This window comes from Pseudophryne corroboree, chromosome 10 (genome assembly GCF_028390025.1).
Source record: "Pseudophryne corroboree isolate aPseCor3 chromosome 10, aPseCor3.hap2, whole genome shotgun sequence".
NCBI lineage: Eukaryota > Metazoa > Chordata > Amphibia > Anura > Myobatrachidae > Pseudophryne > Pseudophryne corroboree.
The window spans coordinates 137503244-137524895 of NC_086453.1; the positions used below are offsets into that span (position 1 = coordinate 137503244).

Below are 21652 nucleotides of genomic sequence, written 5' to 3' on the forward strand. Positions count from 1 at the left end.
GGAACGGGGGGGGGGGGGGGGGGGGGCAAGGGGGCAGCATGCCCCCCCCCCCCAAACATTTAAGAGGCGCAGGCACTGTGGAGGGGGAGCGCTTACCCCCAGATCTCCGCTGAAACTCCCCTCCCGGCGCTGCCATTCTGTCCCGTTGTTTTCTCCCCACCAATCGCCGGCATGAATGAACAGAAGCATCGCCGCTCCTCCGTAGCGGCCACTCAGTCAGGGCTCAGCATGCGCATGACGAGATCTTATGGCATGCGCATGTGCAGGAGGGTATCTATGGAGAGTGCAGCATCCACAACGCTGAGCTCTGGGTGCGGAAGAGCGGCAATGCTTCTTAAGTTCATACTGGTGATTGGGTAAACGGAGCGGTGAGAAGGTACATCCCGCCCTCATACTTTAAAAAGTCTGCCGCCGGTGCCACAGCATGCTCTCCCCCCTGTACTGTCCTAGCCAGTTCTTCTTCTTCACTGATGCACTACTAGTACTGGGAGGAGGCGGGGATGTCCCAGCAGGCCCAGCATGGCCACGCCTCCTCTCCGTAATGCATCCCTGAAGACTAAGAGCCGGCCAGGAGTCGGACACAGAATGGGGCAGCACGCTGCGGCGACGGTGGCAGGTTTTTTTTAAAGTAGAAGTCTCTACAGGGATCCGGAGGTAACCGCTCCCCGCACGGGAAGGGGGTGGCGAATCGGGGGGGGGGGGGGGGGGGGGGGGCGAATCGGGGGGTGCGGCATAATTTATTTTTTACTATGCCCCCCCCCCCCCCAACCACAAACCATTCCGGCGCCCCTGGCATATGGTCACAATTGTGGCTATTTTTATGAATGCAAATTGCACCTGTGATTTCAGATGCAATACAGCATCTGCACCTAGTTATACATGCAAGTTACAACCATTTGTCTGAATGCTGGGTATGGCATCAGGGTGCCCAAATCTTATGGATTGTGACCAGTGACTCACAGCTAAAAGAGGTTCTAAAGCAGTGTTTCCATATTCATGTATTCCTAACTCGACTTCCTACCTCTATGTCTGTCTGTTTTTACCCAGTTTTGTTCTATTACTGTTGTTCTAATTGTAAAGCGCAACGGAATATGCTGCGCTATATAAGAAACTGTTAATAAATGATAATAATGTATTCTTCCAAATCTAAAGAAGTCATTTGGGATTTTATTTTTTTCCATTGATTAATATTTATTTCTAAAGCCTAAAACAGCAGCATTGGCGGTGGAGTACAAGTAGTATTTTTTCTAAGTGTCACCACCAATAGTCCTGGGTTTTGTTTCAGGATCTTGTCACATCTGTAGCATTAATCTGAATTTTGTCTGCATCCCAACTGAAGTAGCAAAGCCTTATATGGTACAGCATATATGATTGGACGCTGAATCTGTATCAGTCTGTCTTGCTGAAATGACCTCTTGGGGATGGGCTTGTATTAAATCCTTTTTATCAGTCACTACCAATCCATATACCACGAGGAAAATTCTCTGTGTACCCTTCCAGGGCTAGTTTATGCATGGCATTGTAGATGGTTGTCAATGCCTTGGTAAAGTTAGAACTTTAATAATTCTTCTAGTAGACTCTCACCAATTTCACACTCATAACACATATCTTCTACAAATTTATGTAACACTTTATGTAACACTTACTAACACTTTAAGCTCTCACTGGTATGATGCCTTGTAGAACAGAGCTGACTTAGGGGGTCATTCCGAGTTGATCGCTCGCTGCTGTTTTTTCGCAGCATAGCGATCAGGCTAAAAATGGGCTGTTCTGCGCATGCGTATTGGCCGCAGGGCGCACGCGCCAAGTAATTTCCCACAAAACTATGCAATGTTACACAGGGGCGAGCAACGCTTTTCAGTCGCTCTGCTGATCGGTGAATGATTGACAGGAAGTGGGTGTTTCTGGGCCGAAACTGACCATTTTCCGGGAGTGTGCTAAAAAAACGCAGGCGTGTCAGGCTAAAACGCAGGAGTGGCTGGAGAAACGGGGGAGTGGCTGGCCGAACACAGGGCGTGTTTGTGACGTCAAAGCAGGAACTAAACGGACTGAGGTGATCGCAATCTAGGAGTAGGTCTGGAGCTACTCTGAAACTGCAGGAAAAGATTTTCGAGCAGTTCTGCTAATCTTTCGTCCGCACTTCTGCTAAGCTAAGATACACTCCCAGAGGGCGGCGGCTAAACATTTGCACTGATGCTAAAAGCTGCTAGCGAGCGATCCACTCAGAATGAGGGCCTTGAACCTTAGTGTTAGGAACCCACTAGATGAGGTCACCTGGTCGCGGTTGGAGGGCTTATATATTTTTTGCCAAAAATTATGCTAAGCACCTCAATTTTGCTCCGTTACATTGCAGGGTTTATTATAATTATTCTCATAAGCAGTGCTTAGTACTACAGAGTGTGCATCTGCATTTTCTTTTTACTAGATGGTTGGTAATGTGTTTGTAAAGTTAGACCCTTAATTAATTCCTCAAGTAGATTCCAGCAATAAAAAATAAAAAAAACCTGTTTAAATGCCCCATTATACCATAAGGGTGTACAATGGGGTGTAGTATGGTATGCCGGCGGTCGGGGTCCTGGCGAATGGGCATACCGGTGCCGGAATCCCGACCGCCAGCATACCGACAGCTGGGCGAGCACAAATGAGCCCCTTGCGGGCTCGCTGCGCTCGCCACGCTGCAGGCACGGTGGCGCGCTAGGCGCACCATGCTATCTATTCTCCCTCCAGGGGGGTCATGGACCCCCAAAAGGGAGAAAAGATGTCGGTATGCCGGCGGTCGGGATTCGGCGCCGGTATGGTGGTCGCCGGGAGCCCGGCAACCGGCAACCTGAAGACCACCCGTACAATGTTAGTCAATCCCTTAATGGATTTCTATATGGTTCTCTCAGTTATTTTGGTAAATGTACCAGGAGATGGATATACCACTATAGCCTTATAGACCAGATACAAAATATAAAAGAAAATTGAGAAGTGCCAACCCCTTAGCATCATCTGAAAGCTGCATTGTACGATAGATAAACCTGATGGTGGAGAACCTGAAATTGTTTAAAATATCTTCTTGGTGTTCAAGTTTACTGGGTTTCATCAATGCGTGCAGTATATTAAATACATGTCCAACCGTTTAAATCAACATTTGGATTCATAATTAAAGAAGTTATTTTTTCCATTAGTTTAATGAATGCTAACTGTATTACAGCTGTATTATCAGGACCCTGTTCTATACAAGTGGCTTTCCCTGCTCTACAGTGCAAAAATAAAAAAATGTCCAGTGAGTGATGCATGTATTTCTGTCCTGAAGAAATAAATTGTTATTGAATAATTATTGCAAATATTAGCCAATTACAGCTCAGTAATATTATATTATTCTGAGTTCTGTTTTCCTGCATGCTTGGACAGGCTGGGGAAGTAAGGGTACTTACAAAAGTGATCGATGTTTAGTTTTCCTTATCAAAAACAAATGCTCTCTACATATAGCATATTTCCTGCGCAGACATAAAGGGGGTAATTCCAAGTTGATCGCAGCAGGAATTTTGTTAGCAGTTGGGCAAAACCATGTGCACTGCAGAAGAGGCAGATTTAACATGTGCAGAGAGAGTTAGATTTGGGTGGGTTATTTTATTTCTGTGCAGGGTAAATACTGCCTGCTTTATTTTTACACTGCAAAGTAGATTGCAGATTGAACACACCACACCCAAATCTAACTCTCTCTGCACATGTTATATCTGCCTCCCCTGCAGTGCACATGGTTTTGCCCAACTGCTAACAAAATTCCTGCTCCGATCAACTCAGAATTACCCCCATTGTTCCTAGTGCATTTTGCTGGTAATTATATATGAAGAGCAGTAGCTTTTAACACCAAAGTTTTCTATGGGGAAAGCAACAGATCCCTGCCAGGAAAATAGTCCATGGGGTAAATTTACTAAGGTGGGAGATTTTTAGAACTGGTGATGTTGCCCATAGCAACCAATCAGATTATATCTATTATCTGCTAGAAGCAGCTAGATAAATGGTAAGTAGAATCTGATTGGTTTCCATGGGCAACATCACTAGTTCTAAAAATCTCCCACCTTAGTAAATTTACCCCCATGACTGAACCTGTACACTTACCAGACACTCTAGTCTACACTATCACAGGTTACTTTGTGCAGTAGGCCCAATTTCCCATTGTGTCCTCCCAAAATAGCCACGATACAATAATGAATATTATCAATCCATGTGGGTAACCATTTTCCAGCCCCATAAATCAGTCCTAGTGATGTCATCAGTGGTCTGTCAGGAGCAAAAAGTTAGTAGCAGTACCTGAACAATGTATTACAGTTGTAGGACCATTAAGCTGGCCACATATGGCCCATCAATGTTGATTGGTCGGAGAGCCAATAGACAAGATTAGTGTCCATTTGGCAGTGGCATCATAACGGGGGTGCAGGCCGCACCCGGGTGTCACCCACTGAGGGGTGACACCAAAGTGCTGACTCCTCTTCAGTGACAGGAGCAGGGTGCTGCACTGGCTCCTGTCACTGTGCAGGAGCCGTAACTGCACTTGCACTGGTACCCGGAGGCAGCCCGCATCTCTGGAACCCTCGGAGTGACAATACAGGGTCCAGGCTGCAAGGCCACGCCCTTGACCATGAGGCCGTGCCCCCTTACCAATGAGGCCACGCCCCTTTTTGCCAGCATGCGGCATAGCCGTGCAGTTCATGCTCCCTCCCGCATCGGGTGTCACTGTAATCAGTGACGCCTCTGCATTTGGTCATACACATACAGTAGGTGGTGAAAATGGAAAAAATTTGGCATGTCGGACAAGCAGCCAAAGACGTCACTAGAGGGTTGCGGAAAGTGCCACCACAATGCCGGCTACTTCTCAGTGACAGGGAGCCAGGTGTGCACTGTGACATTATCATGCAACACGTGGCTCCTATCACTGAAGAGGAGCAGGCAGTGCAGACAGACAAGTCTCCAGAGGCAGCCCAACATTTCAAGGAATGCTGGCCACACCCCCGGAATGATAACTGGGTCGGGGCGCGAAGTCACGTCTCCTTCCTGTGAAGCCACACCCCTTTTTGTACGGGGGAACAGTTTAGCATATCTGGTATCACTGACCTGAGTGACGCCCCTGCAAATAGTCCAAAAATGTTGGCCTTACTGGTGTCTGTTTGTGAAGGTTTTAAGATAATTGCAAAGTACTGTAGGCCAATAGCGATCATCTTCCAATCACATTTTCCAACATGTCCAATAATGATCCAATTCATTCTAATCTAATTATTATCAGACATTGGGGTAATTGTGTTTCCACACATTGCAATACTGGGGTAATTGCCCAATTGCATTTTCCTTATGTTAATGCATAAACTTTCTCTCTGACCACTAAAATCGCCTGCTTCTGAAATTCTGATCATGAGCTGGATGTTTATGAAGTCCGAGATAGCTGGTCCTACGTGATGCCGGCCGAACTCTGACTTTTTTTTAAAGGGGTAATAATTTACAAGACTAAATCATGCCTTGTACATGATTTCCCCTTTAAAAAAAAGTCCCAGTTCGGCCGCAATCCCGCATGGTCGCTGAACTCGGACTTCATTATATCCCGACCCATATCGTAACATAAACATGTCTCTACATTTTAAGGATATGTTGGCTTGTCTGAGGAGCTGTTTATTTCTTCTCTCAGTGGAGCATAAGCAATTTTCTGTGGTTGTTTACACTGTTCTTTAATATTTTTCTTTGAGTGGCATAAAGTATGCAGTTAACATGACTGTTCTCCAACAGATTTCCAGATTACATAATGATGGGTGGATGCTGTAGACGTGTAATAGATGTTTAAATGTGTTTACACATTTACCTCTCTGGTCTAAATATAGAAAACTATTAATGTATGTTTTAAGATCTTTGATCAGTGTATTTTGTAATGCTATAATTGTTGCTGTGAATAAGAGAATAATGTTTATTGTAATCTGTATATTATTGTTAAACATGGCAAATCAAGTAAAGCTGCCCTGCTGCAATCATCATTTTTATTATTGTTTATAAGTTATAAAACTCTGCATGGTTAGACCGCCAATAAAATAATGTTCCCATACCTCATTCACAGAAATACCTCTCACTCTTAACCACATACCTCACTTACCATCACTCCGACACCATACTTGCCAAGCCTCCCTGAATGTAAGGGAGACTCCTTGAATAGCAGCAATCTCCCTGACTCCCTGAAGAGTCTACCAATGTACCTGAACAGATGTGTCCTCATACAGCTTGCCTCAAAATGCCTTGCAGTGTAAGATGCCTGGCATGAGTGAGCTGACAGGACCTGTGCAGCTCCGCTAGCATTGGGTGTATTTTTTTTTGCAGAAAATGCGTCCTATTTGCATTAAACGGGGGGAAGAGAAAGCTATGCAGAGGTGCTCATACCGCAGTGCTGCTCTGTGATAACGCCAGCTAAGGTGTAATTATCACAGGGCACACTGCAGTATTTTTCTTAAAAAAAATTGAAATAAATTCAGCCAGATCTCATTTCCCATTATAAGTGTGAGAAATGCAATCTGGGTTACTAAAAAAATTTAAATGAAAGGGTTTGGAGCATTTTTTCATGAAACACCCCCACGCATCCAGTAGCGGATCTTGCCACGGGCAAGCAGGACCTTTGCCCAGGGCGCCGCCTTCCGGAGGGCGCAGGGCGCCATCCGGAGGGCGCCGCACCAGGGCAAGATCCGCTGCTGCTGTGTGCACCCCGCTGCCCGCTACCCCCCCCCCCGCGCTGCCGCTGTGAAGGGAAACTAGACACGTACGCGTACCGCACAGCAAAGGTCCTCTCCACGAAGGGAACTAAACGCTACGCGTCTAGTTTCCCTTCGTGGAGTGGACCTTTGCCTGTGCGCGCACCACACATCATTTCAGTCTGTACAGGGGGCGTAAATGACCACGCCCCCTATTGCCGCCCGGGGCGCTCAGAGCGCCAGAACCGGCCCTGGCCGCATCACTGCTGATGCCACTAACCCGGCAGTATGCCGGGTTGGATTCAGCGGTGGGAAAGGGGCCTGAAGCGGGTCGCACATGGGAAGCTCCCGTGTCAGGCTCCCGGATGCGACTCGCTTAAGTTGGTGTAAAAGCGTATATCGTGTATGTTAGCCCGTATATGATAACCTAGCACTTCAAGTAATGGGCTCTCTGTTCTCTGTGTATGTGCTGATCAGCAGGCAGGCTGCTGTACATTCATATACTGGGTCACAGTATGGGGGTCATTCCGACCTGATCACACGCTAGTTTTTTTTGCAGCGCTGCGATCAGGTCAAAAATCTGCAAAACTGTGCATGCGTATGCACCGCAATGTGCAGGAGCGTCATACAGGTACAAAGCGGATCATTGCTGGGTGATGGATTTAGTGAAGAATCCATTCGCACAGCCAATCGCAAGAAGATTGACAGGAAGAAGGCATTTATAGGTGGCAACTGACCGTTTTCAGGGAGTGGTTGGAAAAACGCAGGCGTGCCCAAGCATTTGCAGGGCGGGAGTCCGACGTCAATTCCAGGACCGGACACGCTGAAGTGATCGCAAGGGCTGAGTAAGTTCAGACCTACTCAGAAACTGCACAAAACTTTTTTTGTACCGCTCGGCTGCACAAACGTTCACACACTTGCAAATCGAAAATACACTCCCCCATAGACGGCGACTGCAAAAAATAGCTAGCGTGCAATCAGGTCGGAATGACCCCCAATGTGTCTATCTTAGTGTGCCTCACACAGAGCTCTGCATGTGCATTGTTTAGGGTAAATGGTGCCACTGGTATGTCAGTCACCATTTGGTCATTATTGCTGTGTTCGTTCAGCACTCTAACTAATTACAGATAAACTAATTTCTCTCTTTATTTGCACTGTTTGTGTTTTTTTCTCACCATGATCCTTTGTCTGTGTGGTTGGCCCGTCTCTGTGTAATCTCTGACAGACTGGTCAACTCTCTCCAAGATCAGCCTCGGCCTCCTTAGGGGTTTATTCATGAAGCAGTGTGGTGAAGCGAGCCGGTGGAGAAGTTGCCCATGGCAACCAATCAGCATTGAAGTATCATTTATAATTTGCATACTACACAATTGTATGGAGCAGCTGATTGGTTGCCATGGGCAACTTCTTCACAGGCTCACTACTCCACACTTTTCACTGCTTCATGAATAGACCCCGTAGTCTTCTTGCACACTACTGAGACTCATTTTGACTTGTTTTAAGGACATTACATCAAAGTTGGATCAGCCTGTAGTGTGTTTTTCCACTTTAATTTTGAGTGTGACTCCAAATCCAGACATCCATGGGTTAATAAATTTGATTTCCATTGATAATTTTTGTGTGATTTTGTTGTCAGCACATTCAACTATGTAAAGAACAAAGTATTTAATAAGAATATTTCATTCATTCAGATCTGTTATTTTAGTGTTCCCTCTATTTTTTTGAGCAGTGTATTTTAGTTGTAGCCAGTGCATATACATGCAACAGCTATAGTACATGTGTAATCGTGTTTCATAATTCAAACTGTGTTCATGGCTTTATTAATTTTGCTATCTATTAATAGAACAATTATATTCTAGTTTCTCACCACTGAGCTAAAAATAAACAGCATGATAAAAGCAAGCCATATAACAAGTAGATAAGACACTAAACTTTGCCCAGCTCTTGCCACACAGGCAATAGACTGTTAGGAAATATTGTGACTTACTGCATCAGCACTCCATTCAATAGTCCCAAAATAATCATATATACTCAGCCTTAGAGAAAGATAAAGTCAAGAGAGATAAAGTACCAACTACAGTGCATCCGGAAAGTATTCACAGCGCTTCACTTTTACCACTTTTTGTTAAGTTACAGCCTTATTCCAAAATGGAATAAATTCATTTTTGTCTTCAAAATTCTCCACACAATACCCCATAATGACAACGTGAAAAAAGTTTTTTTGAGATTTTTGTAAATTTATTAAAAATAAAAAAACTAAGAAATCACTTGTACATAACTATTCACAGCCTTTGCCATGAAGCTCAAAACTGAGCTTAGGTGCATCCTGTTCCCACTGATCATCCTTGAGATGTTTCTACAGCTTAACTGGACTCCACCTGTGGTAAATTCAGCTGATTGGACATGATTTGGAAAGGCATACACCTGTCTGTATAAGGTCCCACAATTGACAGTGCATGTCTGAGAACAAACCAAGCATGAAGTCAAAGGAATTGTCTGAAGACCTCCGAGACAGGATTGCCTCGGGGCACAAATCTGGGGAAGGGTACAGAAAAATATCTGCTGCTTTGAAGGTCCCAATGAACACAGTGGCCTCCATCATCTGTAAATGGAAGAAGATCGGAACCACCAGGACTCTTCCAAGAACTTGCCGGCCGTCTAAACTGAGCAATTGAGGGAGAAGGGCCCTAGTCAGGATGGTGATCAAGAACATGATGGTCACTCTGTCAGAGCTACAGCATTCCTCTGTGGAGAGAGGAGAACCTTCCAGAAGGACAGCCATATTTACAGCAATCCACCAATCAGGCCTGCATGGTAGAGTGGCCAGATGGAATCCACTCCTTATTAAAAATCGCATGGCAGCCTGCCTGGAGTTTGTCAAAATGCACCTGAAGGACTCTCAGACCATGAGAAACAAAATTCTCTGGTCTGATGAGACAAAGATTGAACTCTTTGGCGTGAAGCCAGGCGTTATGTTTGGAGGAAACCAGGCACCGCTCATCACCAGGCCAATACCATCCCTACAGTGAAGCATGGTGGTGGCAGCATCATGCTGCAAGGATGTTTTTCAGCGGCAGGAACTGGGAGACTAGTCAGGATAGAGGGAAAGATGAATGCAGTAATCTATAGAGACAACCTGGATGAAAACATGCTCCAGCACACTCTTGACCTCAGACCTGGGCGATGGTTCATTTTTCAGCAGGACAATGACCCTAAGCACACAGCCAAGCTATCAATGGAGTGGCTTCAGGACAACTCTGTGAATGTCATTGAGTGGCCCAGCCAGAGCCCAGACATGAATGGGATTGAACATCTCTGGAGAGATCTGAAAATGGCTGTGCACCGACGCTTCCCATCCATCCTGATGGAGCTTAAGAGGTACTGCAAAAAGGAATGGGTGAACCTGCCCAAAAAGATACAGATGGGGCCCTCCTCATCTATCCCTTTAATAGGATTAACTGCGCCACGGCAGTCAGATTTAATCCCCTGCTGTAATGACTTAATCCCCTGCTGTATTGTTCTCTCTGTATTGTATTGCAGCTGAGAACAATAGATGAAAGGCTTATGCTAATAAGACTTGATGCACCTAGGCACAGCAGAGAAGCCTAGATGAGCGAGGCTCCATCTGTAGGTGTGCCAAGCTTGTAGCATCATATTAAAAAAATCTTGAGGCTGTTTTGGCTGCCAAAGGTGCATCAACAAAGCATTGAGCAAAGGCTGTGAATACTTATGTACATGTGATTTCTTAATTTTTTTATTTTTAATCAATTTGAAAAAAATCTCAAAAAAAAAAACTTTTTTCATATTGTCATTATGGGGTATTGTGTGTCGAATTTTTAGGGAAAAAATTAATTTTTTCCATTTTGGAATAAGGCTTTAACATAACAAAATGTGGAAAAAGTGAAGCGCTGCGAATACTTTCCGGATGCACTGTAATCAGCTACTGTCATTTTTCAAACTCAGCTTGTAACATGGCACTTGGAAGCTGATTGGTTGGTACTTTATCGCTCTCCACTTTTTTACTCTCCAAGTGTACATCTCCCCTTTTGTGACATAGTCAAATGGTAAACAATAAGAGATAAGACAAGACGTGTCCCATGTGTTTTTTCTTCCCTAGTTCTATTATACAGTCAGGTATGTAACTTAAATTAAAACTGAGGCAAGAGCAGTTCTTCTACTTGAGGGCAACTAGAAAAGAGAAACTCCTAGCCCTGGTCATGTAAGGGCAATATGGGTTGATGTGCCAGGTTGTAGTGTGAGACTGGGTACTGTAGTATATAGCAGAAACTCCACCACAGCCCTATTCGATGGCCAAAAAACTCCATCTACAGAAGACCGCTGCCATGCCTGGTGGTAATAGGACACTGGATCTTTTGAGATAAGGTCACCTTGGACAGCAACTTTAAATTGCTGGTGCTGTACCACAGAAATGTAGAGCTGAACTAGTATCCTTGGACCAGAAAGTCCCTCTAATCAGCCATTTAAGGCTAAAGATAATTATGGCACCGCTGCAGATAAAACTATGTGGGTTGGAATCACCAAGGATGCAAAAAGGTTTTTTATCAACTGCAATGTATGTCAAAATATGGGTGTCCTATGTACTGTATGTCAAAGGATCGTTGTCCCTCCCAGTACGTACCCCTGCTGCCAATTTTAATTTTCCATCTGATATGACATGGTAAATTTGTGTTGTCTGCATGCACCAGGAGTAGAGTAAGGTATTGATTGCTTCAACAACCATATTCCTTTGATAAATAATTGGCTACAAAACCACATGCATGGATAGCAGCAGAAAAGTGATGATGAATCATACCTGATACCTCTGTGGAAACACAGTTAATATGCAATAACAGTATATTGTAAACTATATTTCTCTATCGTCCTAGTGGATGCTGGGGTTCCTGAAAGGACCATGGGGAATAGCGGCTCCGCAGGAGACAGGGCACAAAAAGTAAAGCTTTTTCAGATCAGGTGGTGTGCACTGGCTCCTCCCCCCATGACCCTCCTCCAGACTCCAGTTAGATTTTTGTGCCCGGCCGAGAAGGGTGCAATCTAGGTGGCTCTCCTAAAGAGCTGCTTAGACAAAGTTTAGCTAGGTTTTTTATTTTACAGTGATTCCTGCTGGCAACAGGATCACTGCAGCGAGGGACTGAGGGGAGAAGGAGTCAACTCACCTGCGTGCAGGATGGATTGGCTTCTTGGCTACTGGACATCAAGCTCCAGAGGGACGATCACAGGTACAGCCTGGATGGTCACCGGAGCCGCGCCGCCGGCCCCCTTGCAGATGCTGAAGTCAGAAGAGGTCCAGAATCGGCGGCTGAAGACTCCTGCAGTCTTCTAAAGGTAGCGCACAGCACTGCAGCTGTGCGCCATTTTCCTCTCAGCACACTTCACACGGCAGTCACTGAGGGTGCAGGGCGCTGGGAGGGGGGCGCCCTGGGAGGCAAATGAATACCTATAAAGGCTAAAAATACCTCACATATAGCCCCTAGAGGCTATATGGAGATATTTAACCCCTGCCTGATTTTTCTAAATAGCGGGAGACGAGCCCGCCAGAAAAGGGGCGGGGCCTATCTCCTCAGCACACGGCGCCATTTCCTCTCACAGCTCCGCTGGTCAGGACGGCTCCCAAGTCTCTCCCCTGCACTGCACTACAGAAACAGGGTAAAACAGAGAGGGGGGGGCAAATTTATGGCGATATTTTGATATAACAAAGCAGCTATAAGGGAGCACTTATTATAAGGCTATCCCTGATATATATATAGCGCTTTTGGTGTGTGCTGGCAAACTCTCCCTCTGTCTCCCCAAAGGGCTAGTGGGTCCTGTCTTCGTTAGGAGCATTCCCTGTGTGTCTGCTGTGTGTCGGTACGTGTGTGTCGACATGTATGAGGACGATATTGGTGTGGAGGCGGAGCAATTGCCAAATATGAGGATGTCACCCCCTAGGGAGTCGACACCAGAATGGATGCCTTTATTTATGGAACTACGGGATAGTGTCAACACGCTAAAGCAGTCGTTTGACGACATGAGGCGGCCGGACAATCAATTAGTGCCTGTCCAGGCGACTCAAACACCGTCAGGGGCTGTGAAACGCCCTTTGCCTCAGTCGGTCGACACAGACCCAGACGCAGGCACTGACTCCAGTGGTGACGGTGACGATTCAACCGTATTTTCCAGTAGGGCCACACGTTATATGATTTTGGCAATGAAGGAGGCGTTACATTTAGCTGATACTACAGGTACCACTAAACAGGGTATTATGTGGGGTATGAAAAAACTACCTATAGTTTTTCCTGAATCAGAAGAATTAAATGACGTGTGTAATGAAGCGTGGGTTGCCCCTGATAAAAAGCTGATAATTTCAAAGAAATTATTGGCATTATACCCTTTCCCGCCAGAGGTTAGGGAGCGCTGGGAAACACCTCCTAGGGTGGACAAGGCGCTAACACGCTTATCTAAACAAGTGGCGTTACCCTCTCCTGAGACGGCCGCACTTAAAGATCCATCAGATAGGCGGATGGAAAATATCCAAAAAAGTATATACACACATGCAGGTGTTATACTACGACCAGCTGTAGCGACTGCCTGGATGGGCAGTGCTGGGGTAGTTTGGTCAGAGTCCCTGATTGAAAATATTGATACCCTGGACAGGGACAATATTTTACTGTCGTTAGAACAAATAAAGGATGCATTTCTTTATATGCGTGATGCACAGAGGGATATCTGCACACTGGCATCACGGGTAAGTGCTATGTCCATTTCGGCCAGAAGAGCTTTATGGACGCGACAGTGGACAGGCGATGCGGATTCAAAACGGCATATGGAAGTTTTGCCGTATAAAGGGGAGGAGTTATTTGGAGTTGGTCTATCAGATTTGGTGGCCACGGCTACAGCCGGGAAATCCACCTTTCTACCTCAAGTCACTCCCCAACAGAAAAAGGCACCGACTTTTCAACCGCAGCCCTTTCGTTCCTTTAAAAATAAGAGAGCAAAGGGCTATTCATATCTGCCACGAGGCAGAGGTCGAGGGAAGAGACAGCAACACGCAGCTCCTTCCCAGGAACAGAAGCCCTCCCCGGCTTCTACAAAAGCCTCAGCATGACGCTGGGGCTTCTCAAGCGGACTCGGGGACGGTGGGCGGTCGTCTCAAAAATTACAGCGCGCAGTGGGCTCACTCGCAGGTAGATCCCTGGATCCTGCAGATAATATCTCAAGGGTACAGGTTGGAATTAGAGACAGATCCACCTCGCCGTTTCCTGAAGTCTGCTTTACCAACGTCCCCCTCCGAAAGGGAGACGGTTTTGGAAGCCATTCACAAGCTGTACTCTCAGCAGGTGATAGTCAAGGTACCTCTTCTACAACAAGGGAAGGGGTATTATTCCACTCTTTTTGTGGTACCGAAGCCGGATGGCTCGGTAAGGCCTATTCTAAATCTGAAGTCCTTGAACCTGTACATAAAGAAGTTCAAGTTCAAGATGGAGTCACTCAGAGCAGTGATAGCGAACCTGGAAGAGGGGGACTTTATGGTATCCTTGGACATCAAGGATGCGTATCTCCACGTTCCAATTTACCCCTCACACCAGGGGTACCTCAGGTTCGTTGTACAAAACTGTCACTATCAGTTTCAGACGCTGCCGTTCGGATTGTCCACGGCACCTCGGATCTTTACAAAGGTAATGGCCGAGATGATGATTCTTCTTCGAAGAAAAGGCATATTAATTATCCCATACTTGGACGATCTCCTAATAAGGGCGAGGTCCAGAGAACAGCTAGAGATGGGATTAGCACTGTCTCAAGAAGTGCTAAAACAGCACGGGTGGATTCTGAATATTCCAAAATCCCAGTTAATGCCGACAACTCGTCTGCTGTTCCTAGGGATGATTCTGGACACGGTTCATTATCCGACCTTGTCAGGAACCTCCTAAAACCAGGAAAGGTGTCTGTACATCAATGCACAAGAGTCCTGGGAAAAATGGTGGCTTCTTACGAAGCAACTCCATTCGGCAGATTCCACGCAAGAATTTTCCAAAGGGATCTGTTGGACAAATGGTCAGGGTCGCATCTTCAGATGCACCTACGGATAACCCTGTCTCCAAGGACAAGGGTGTCTCTTCTGTGTTGGTTGCAGAGTCCTCATCTATTGGAGGGCCGCAGATTCGGCATACAGGATTGGATCCTGGTGACCACGGACGCCAGCCTGAGAGGCTGGGGAGCAGTCACACAAGGAAGAAACTTCCAGGGAGTATGGACGAGCCTGGAAACGTCTCTTCACATAAACATTCTGGAACTAAGAGCAATATACAATGCTCTAAGCCAGGCAGAACCTCTGCTTCAGGGAAAACCGGTGTTGATCCAGTCGGACAACATCACGGCAGTCGCCCATGTGAACAGACGGGGCGGCACAAGAAGCAGGAGTGCAATGGCAGAAGCTGCAAGGATTCTTCGCTGGGCAGAGAATCATGTGATAGCACTGTCAGCAGTGTTCATCCCGGGAGTGGACAACTGGGAAGCAGACTTCCTCAGCAGACACGATCTTCACCCGGGAGAGTGGGGACTTCATCCAGAAGTCTTCCACATGCTGGTAACCCGTTGGGAAAGACCAATGGTGGACATGATGGCGTCTCGCCTCAACAAAAAACTGGACAGGTATTGCGCCAGGTCAAGAGATCCGCAGGCAATAGCTGTGGACGCGCTGGTAACGCCTTGGGTGTACCAGTCGGTGTATGTGTTTCCTCCTCTGCCTCTCATACCAAAAGTATTGAGAATTATACGGCAAAGAGGCGTAAGAACGATACTAGTGGTTCCGGATTGGCCAAGAAGGACTTGGTACCCGGAACTTCAAGAGATGATCACGGAAGATCCGTGGCCTCTACCTCTAAGGAGGGACTTGCTTCAGCAGGGTCCCTGTCTGTTTCAAGACTTACCGCGGCTGCGTTTGACGGCATGGCGGTTGAACGCCGGATCCTAAAGGAAAAAGGCATGCCGGAAGAAGTCATTCCTACTTTGATTAAAGCAAGGAAGGAAGTAACCGTGCAACATTATCACCGAATTTGGCGAAAATATGTTGCGTGGTGCGAAGATCGGAGTGCTCCGACGGAGGAATTTCAACTGGGTCGATTCCTACATTTCCTGCAATCAGGATTGTCTATGGGTCTCAAATTGGGATCTATTAAGGTTCAAATTTCGGCCCTGTCGATTTTCTTTCAAAAAGAATTGGCTTCAGTCCCTGAAGTCCAGACCTTTGTTAAGGGAGTGCTGCATATACAGCCTCCTGTGGTGCCTCCAGTGGCACCGTGGGATCTCAATGTGGTTTTGGACTTTCTAAAATCTCATTGGTTTGAACCACTAAATAAGGTGGATTTGAAATATCTCACTTGGAAAGTGACCATGCTTCTAGCCCTGGCTTCTGCCAGGAGAGTATCAGAATTGGCAGCTTTATCTTACAAAAGCCCATATCTGATTTTCCATTCGGACAGGGCAGAACTGCGGACTCGTCCGCATTTTCTCCCTAAGGTGGTGTCAGCATTTCATCTGAACCAGCCTATTGTAGTGCCTGCGGCTACAAGTGACTTGGAGGACTCCAAGTTACTGGACGTTGTCAGAGCATTAAAAATATATAGTCAGAAAATCTGACTCGTTGTTTATATTGTATGCACCCAACAAGATGGGTGCTCCTGCGTCTAAGCAGACGATTGCTCGTTGGATCTGTAGCACAATCCAACTTGCACATTCGGTGGCAGGCCTGCCACAGCCTAAATCTGTAAAGGCCCACTCCACAAGGAAGGTGGGCTCATCTTGGGCGGCTGCCCGAGGGGTCTCGGCATTACAACTTTGCCGAGCAGCTACGTGGTCAGGGAAGAACACGTTTGTAAAATTTTACAAATTTGATACTCTGGCTAAGGAGGACCTGGAGTTCTCTCATTCGGTGCTGCAGAGTCATCCGCACTCTCCCGCCCGTTTGGGAGCTTTGGTATAATCCCCATGGTCCTTTCAGGAACCCCAGCATCCACTAGGACGATAGAGAAAATAAGATTTTACTTACCGATAAATCTATTTCTCGGAGTCCGTAGTGGATGCTGGGCGCCCATCCCAAGTGCGGATTATCTGCATAAATTGTACATAGTTATTGTTAACTAATTCGGGTTATTGTTGAAGGAAGCCATCTTTCAGAGGCTCCGCTGTTATCATACTGTTAACTGGGTTTAGATCACAGGTTGTACGGTGTGATTGGTGTGGCTGGTATGAGTCTTACCCGGGATTCAAAATCCTCCCTTATTGTGTACGCTCGTCCGGGCACAGTACCTAACTGGAGTCTGGAGGAGGGTCATGGGGGGAGGAGCCAGTGCACACCACCTGATCTGAAAAAGCTTTACTTTTTGTGCCCTGTCTCCTGCGGAGCCGCTATTCCCCATGGTCCTTTCAGGAACCCCAGCATCCACTACGGACTCCGAGAAATAGATTTATCGGTAAGTAAAATCTTATTTTCTCTAACGTCCTAGTGGATGCTGGGGACTCCGTCAGGACCATGGGGATTAGCGGCTCCGCAGGAGACAGGGCACAAAAATAAAGCTTTAGGATCAGGTGGTGTGCACTGGCTCCTCCCCCTATGACCCTCCTCCAAGCCTCAGTTAGGTTTTTGTGCCCGTCCGAGCAGGGTGCAATCTAGGTGGCTCTCCTAAAGAGCTGCTTAGAAAAAGTTTTTAGGTTTTTTATTTTCAGTGAGTCCTGCTGGCAACAGGCTCACTGCAACGAGGGACTTAGGGGAGAAGAAGTGAACTCACCTGCGTGCAGGATGGATTGGCTTCTTAGGCTACTGGACACCATTAGCTCCAGAGGGATCGAACACAGGCCCAGCCATGGAGTCCGGTCCCGGAGCCGCGCCGCCGACCCCCTTACAGATGCCGAAAGGCGAAGAGGTCCAGAAACCGGCGGCAGAAGACTTTTCAGTCTTCATGAGGTAGCGCACAGCACTGCAGCTGTGCGCCATTGTTGTCACACACTTCACACCAGCGGTCACGGAGGGTGCAGGGCGCTGCAGGGGGCGCCCTGGGCAGCAATGAGAATACCTTGTTCTGGCTAAAAAATACATCACATATAGCCCTTGGGGCTATATGGGTGTATTTAACCCCTGCCAGGTCTCACAAACTCCGGAGAAGAGCCCGCCGAAATAGGGGGCGGGGCCTATCTCCTCAGCACACAGCGCCATTTTCCTGCTCAGCTCCGCTGCGAGGAAGGCTCCCAGGACTCTCCCCTGCACTGCACTACAGAAACAGGGTAAAAAAGAGAGGGGGGGGCACTTTTTTTGGCGTTTTTGATATATATTAAGCTGCTATAAGGGAGACAACACTTCTATAGGGTTGTTCCTATATATTTATAGCGCTTGGGTGTGTGCTGGCAAACTCTCCCTCTGTCTCCCCAAAGGGCTAGTGGGGTCCTGTCTTCGATAAGAGCATTCCCTGTGTGTCTGCTGTGTGTCGGTACGTGTGTGTCGACATGTATGAGGACGATGTTGGTGTGGAGGCGGAGCAATTGCCGGTAATGGTGATGTCACCCCCTAGGGAGTCGACACCGGAATGGATGGCTTTATTTATGGAATTACGTGATAATGTCAGCACATTACAAAAATCAGTTGACGACATGAGACGGCCGGAAAACCAGTTAGTACCTGTACAGGCGTCTCAGACACCGTCAGGGGCTGTAAAACGCCCTTTACCTCAGTCGGTCGACACAGACCCAGACACGGACACCGAATCTAGTGTCGACGGTGAAGAAACAAACGTATTTTCCAGTAGGGCCACACGTTATATGATCACGGCAATGAAGGAGGCTTTACATATCTCTGATACTGCATGTACCACAAAAAGGGGTATTATGTGGGGTCTGAAAAAACTACCTGTAGTTTTTCCTGAATCAGACGAATTGAATGAAGTGTGTGATGAAGCGTGGGTTAACCCCGATAGAAAACTGCTAATTTCAAAGAAGTTATTGGCATTATATCCTTTCCCGCCAGAGGTTAGGGCGCGCTGGGAAACACCCCCTAGGGTGGATAAGGCGCTCACACGCTTATCAAAACAAGTGGCGTTACCGTCTCCTGAAACGGCCGCCCTCAAGGATCCAGCAGATAGGAGGCTGGAAACTACCCTGAAAAGTATATACACTCATACTGGTGTTATACTGCGACCAGCCATCGCCTCTGCATGGATGTGCAGTGCTGGGGTGGTTTGGTCGGATTCCCTGACTGAAAATATTGATACCCTGGATAGGGACAGTATTTTACTGACTATAGAGCATTTAAAGGATGCATTTCTATATATGCGAGATGCACAGAGGGATATTTGCACTCTGGCATCGAGAGTAAGTGCGATGTCCATATCTGCCAGAAGAAGTTTATGGACGCGACAATGGTCAGGTGATGCGGATTCCAAACGGCATATGGAAGTATTGCCGTATAAGGGGGAGGAATTATTTGGGGTCGGTCTATCGGATTTGGTGGCCACGGCAACAGCCGGGAAATCCACCTTTTTACCTCAGGTCCCCTCCCAACAGAAAAAGACACCGTCTTTTCAGCCGCAGTCCTTTCGTTCCTATAGGAACAAGCGGGCGAAAGGACAGTCATATTTGCCCCGAGGCAAAGGAAAGGGTAAGAGAGTGCACCAAGCAGCTTCTTCCCAGGAGCAGAAGCCCCCCCCCGGCTTCTGCAAAGCCCTCAGCATGACGTTGGGGCTTTACAAGCGGACTCAGGGGCGGTGGGGGGTCGACTCAAGAATTTCAGCGCACAGTGGGCTCACTCACAGGTGGACCCCTGGATCCTGCAGATAATATCTCAGGGTTACAGGTTGGAATTCGAGAAGTCTCCCCCTCGCCGGTTCCTAAAGTCTGCTCTGCCAACGTCTCCCTCAGACAGGGCGACGGTATTGGAAGCCATTCACAAGCTGTATTCTCAGCAGGTGATAGTCAAGGTACCCCTCCTACAACAGGGAAAGGGGTATTATTCCACACTATTTGTGGTACCGAAGCCGGACGGCTCGGTAAGACCTATTCTAAATCTGAAATCTTTGAACCTGTACATACAAAAATTCAAGTTCAAGATGGAGTCACTCAGAGCAGTGATAGCGAATCTGGAAGAAGGGGACTTTATGGTGTCCCTGGACATCAAGGATGCTTACCTGCATGTCCCAATTTGCCCTTCACATCAAGGGTACCTCAGGTTCGTGGTGCAAAACTGTCATTATCAGTTTCAGACGCTGCCGTTTGGATTGTCCACGGCACCTCGGGTCTTTACCAAGGTAATGGCCGAAATGATGTTTCTTCTACGAAGAAAAGGCGTATTAATTATCCCTTACTTGGACGATCTCCTGATAAGGGCAAGGTCCAGGGAACAGCTGGGGGACGTAGTAGCACTAACCCAAATAGTGCTGCAACAGCACGGGTGGATTCTGAATTTTCCAAAATCTCAATTGACCCCGACGACACGTCTGCTGTTCCTGGGAATGATTCTGGACACGGTTCAGAAAAAGGTGTTTCTTCCGGAGGAGAAAGCCAAGGAGTTATCCGAACTTGTCAGGAACCTCCTAAAACCAGGGAAAGTGTCTGTGCATCAATGCACAAGAGTCCTGGGAAAGATGGTGGCTTCTTACGAAGCGATTCCATTCGGCAGATTCCACGCACAAACTTTTCAGTGGGATCTGCTGGACAAATGGTCCGGATCGCATCTGCAGATGCATCAGCGGATAACCTTGTCGCCACGGACAAGGGTGTCTCTTCTGTGGTGGTTGCAGAGTGCTCATCTGTTAGAGGGCCGCAGATTCGGCATACAGGACTGGGTCCTGGTGACCACGGATGCCAGTCTGAGAGGCTGGGGAGCGGTCACACAGGGAAGAAACTTCCAGGGAGTATGGTCAAACCTGGAGATGTCTCTTCACATAAATATACTGGAGCTAAGAGCGATTTACAATGCTCTAAGCCTGGCAAAACCCCTGCTTCAGGGTCAGCCGGTGTTGATCCAGTCGGACAACATCACGGCAGTCGCCCACGTAAACAGACAGGGCGGCACAAGAAGCAGGAGAGCAATGGCAGAAGCTGCAAGGATTCTTCGCTGGGCGGAAGATCATGTGATAGCACTGTCAGCAGTGTTCATTCCGGGAGTGGACAACTGGGAAGCAGACTTCCTCAGCAGACACGATCTACACCCGGGAGAGTGGGGACTTCATCCAGAAGTCTTCCACATGATTGTGAACCGTTGGGAAAAACCAAAGGTGGACATGATGGCGTCTCGCCTCAACAAAAAACTGGACAGGTATTGCGCCAGGTCAAGAGACCCTCAGGCAATAGCTGTGGACGCTCTGGTAACGCCGTGGGTGTTCCAGTCAGTGTATGTGTTTCCTCCTCTGCCTCTCATACCAAAAGTACTGAGAATTATACGGCAAAGGGGAGTAAGAACGATACTCGTGGCTCCGGATTGGCCAAGAAGAACTTGGTACCCGGAACTTCAGGAGATGCTCACGGAAGATCCGTGGCCTCTACCTCTAAGACGGGACCTGCTTCAGCAGGGACCGTGTCTATTCCAAGACTTACCGCGGCTGCGTTTGACGGCATGGCGGTTGAACGCCGAATTCTAAGGGAAAAAGGCATTCCGGAAGAGGTCATTCCTACACTGGTAAAAGCCAGGAAGGAGGTGACTGCACAACATTATCACCGCATTTGGAGAAAATATGTTGCGTGGTGTGAGGCCAGGAAGGCCCCCACGGAGGAATTTCAATTGGGTCGATTCCTACATTTCCTGCAAACAGGATTGTCTATGGGCCTCAAGTTGGGGTCCATTAAGGTTCAAATTTCGGCCCTGTCGATTTTCTTCCAGAAAGAATTGGCTTCAGTTCCTGAAGTCCAGACTTTTGTAAAAGGAGTACTACATATACAGCCCCCGGTTGTGCCCCCAGTGGCTCCGTGGG

At 47.3% G+C, this 21652-nt stretch overlaps 1 protein-coding gene across 2 annotated transcripts in view; it reads left to right on the top strand.

The window, feature by feature from the left end:
• The first annotated feature begins 274 nt into the window (after positions 1-274).
• Positions 275-21652, top strand: part of TMEM150B (transmembrane protein 150B) — a 122523-nt gene continuing 101145 nt past the window's right edge. Inside the window, exon 1 of one of the 2 annotated variants that reach the window (XM_063941646.1) lies at positions 275-376. The gene's annotated coding sequence lies outside the window, so the exon portion shown is untranslated. Of the gene's footprint in view, positions 377-497; positions 655-21652 lie in introns of those variants that run through there. The other variant, XM_063941645.1, reaches the window with a different exon arrangement.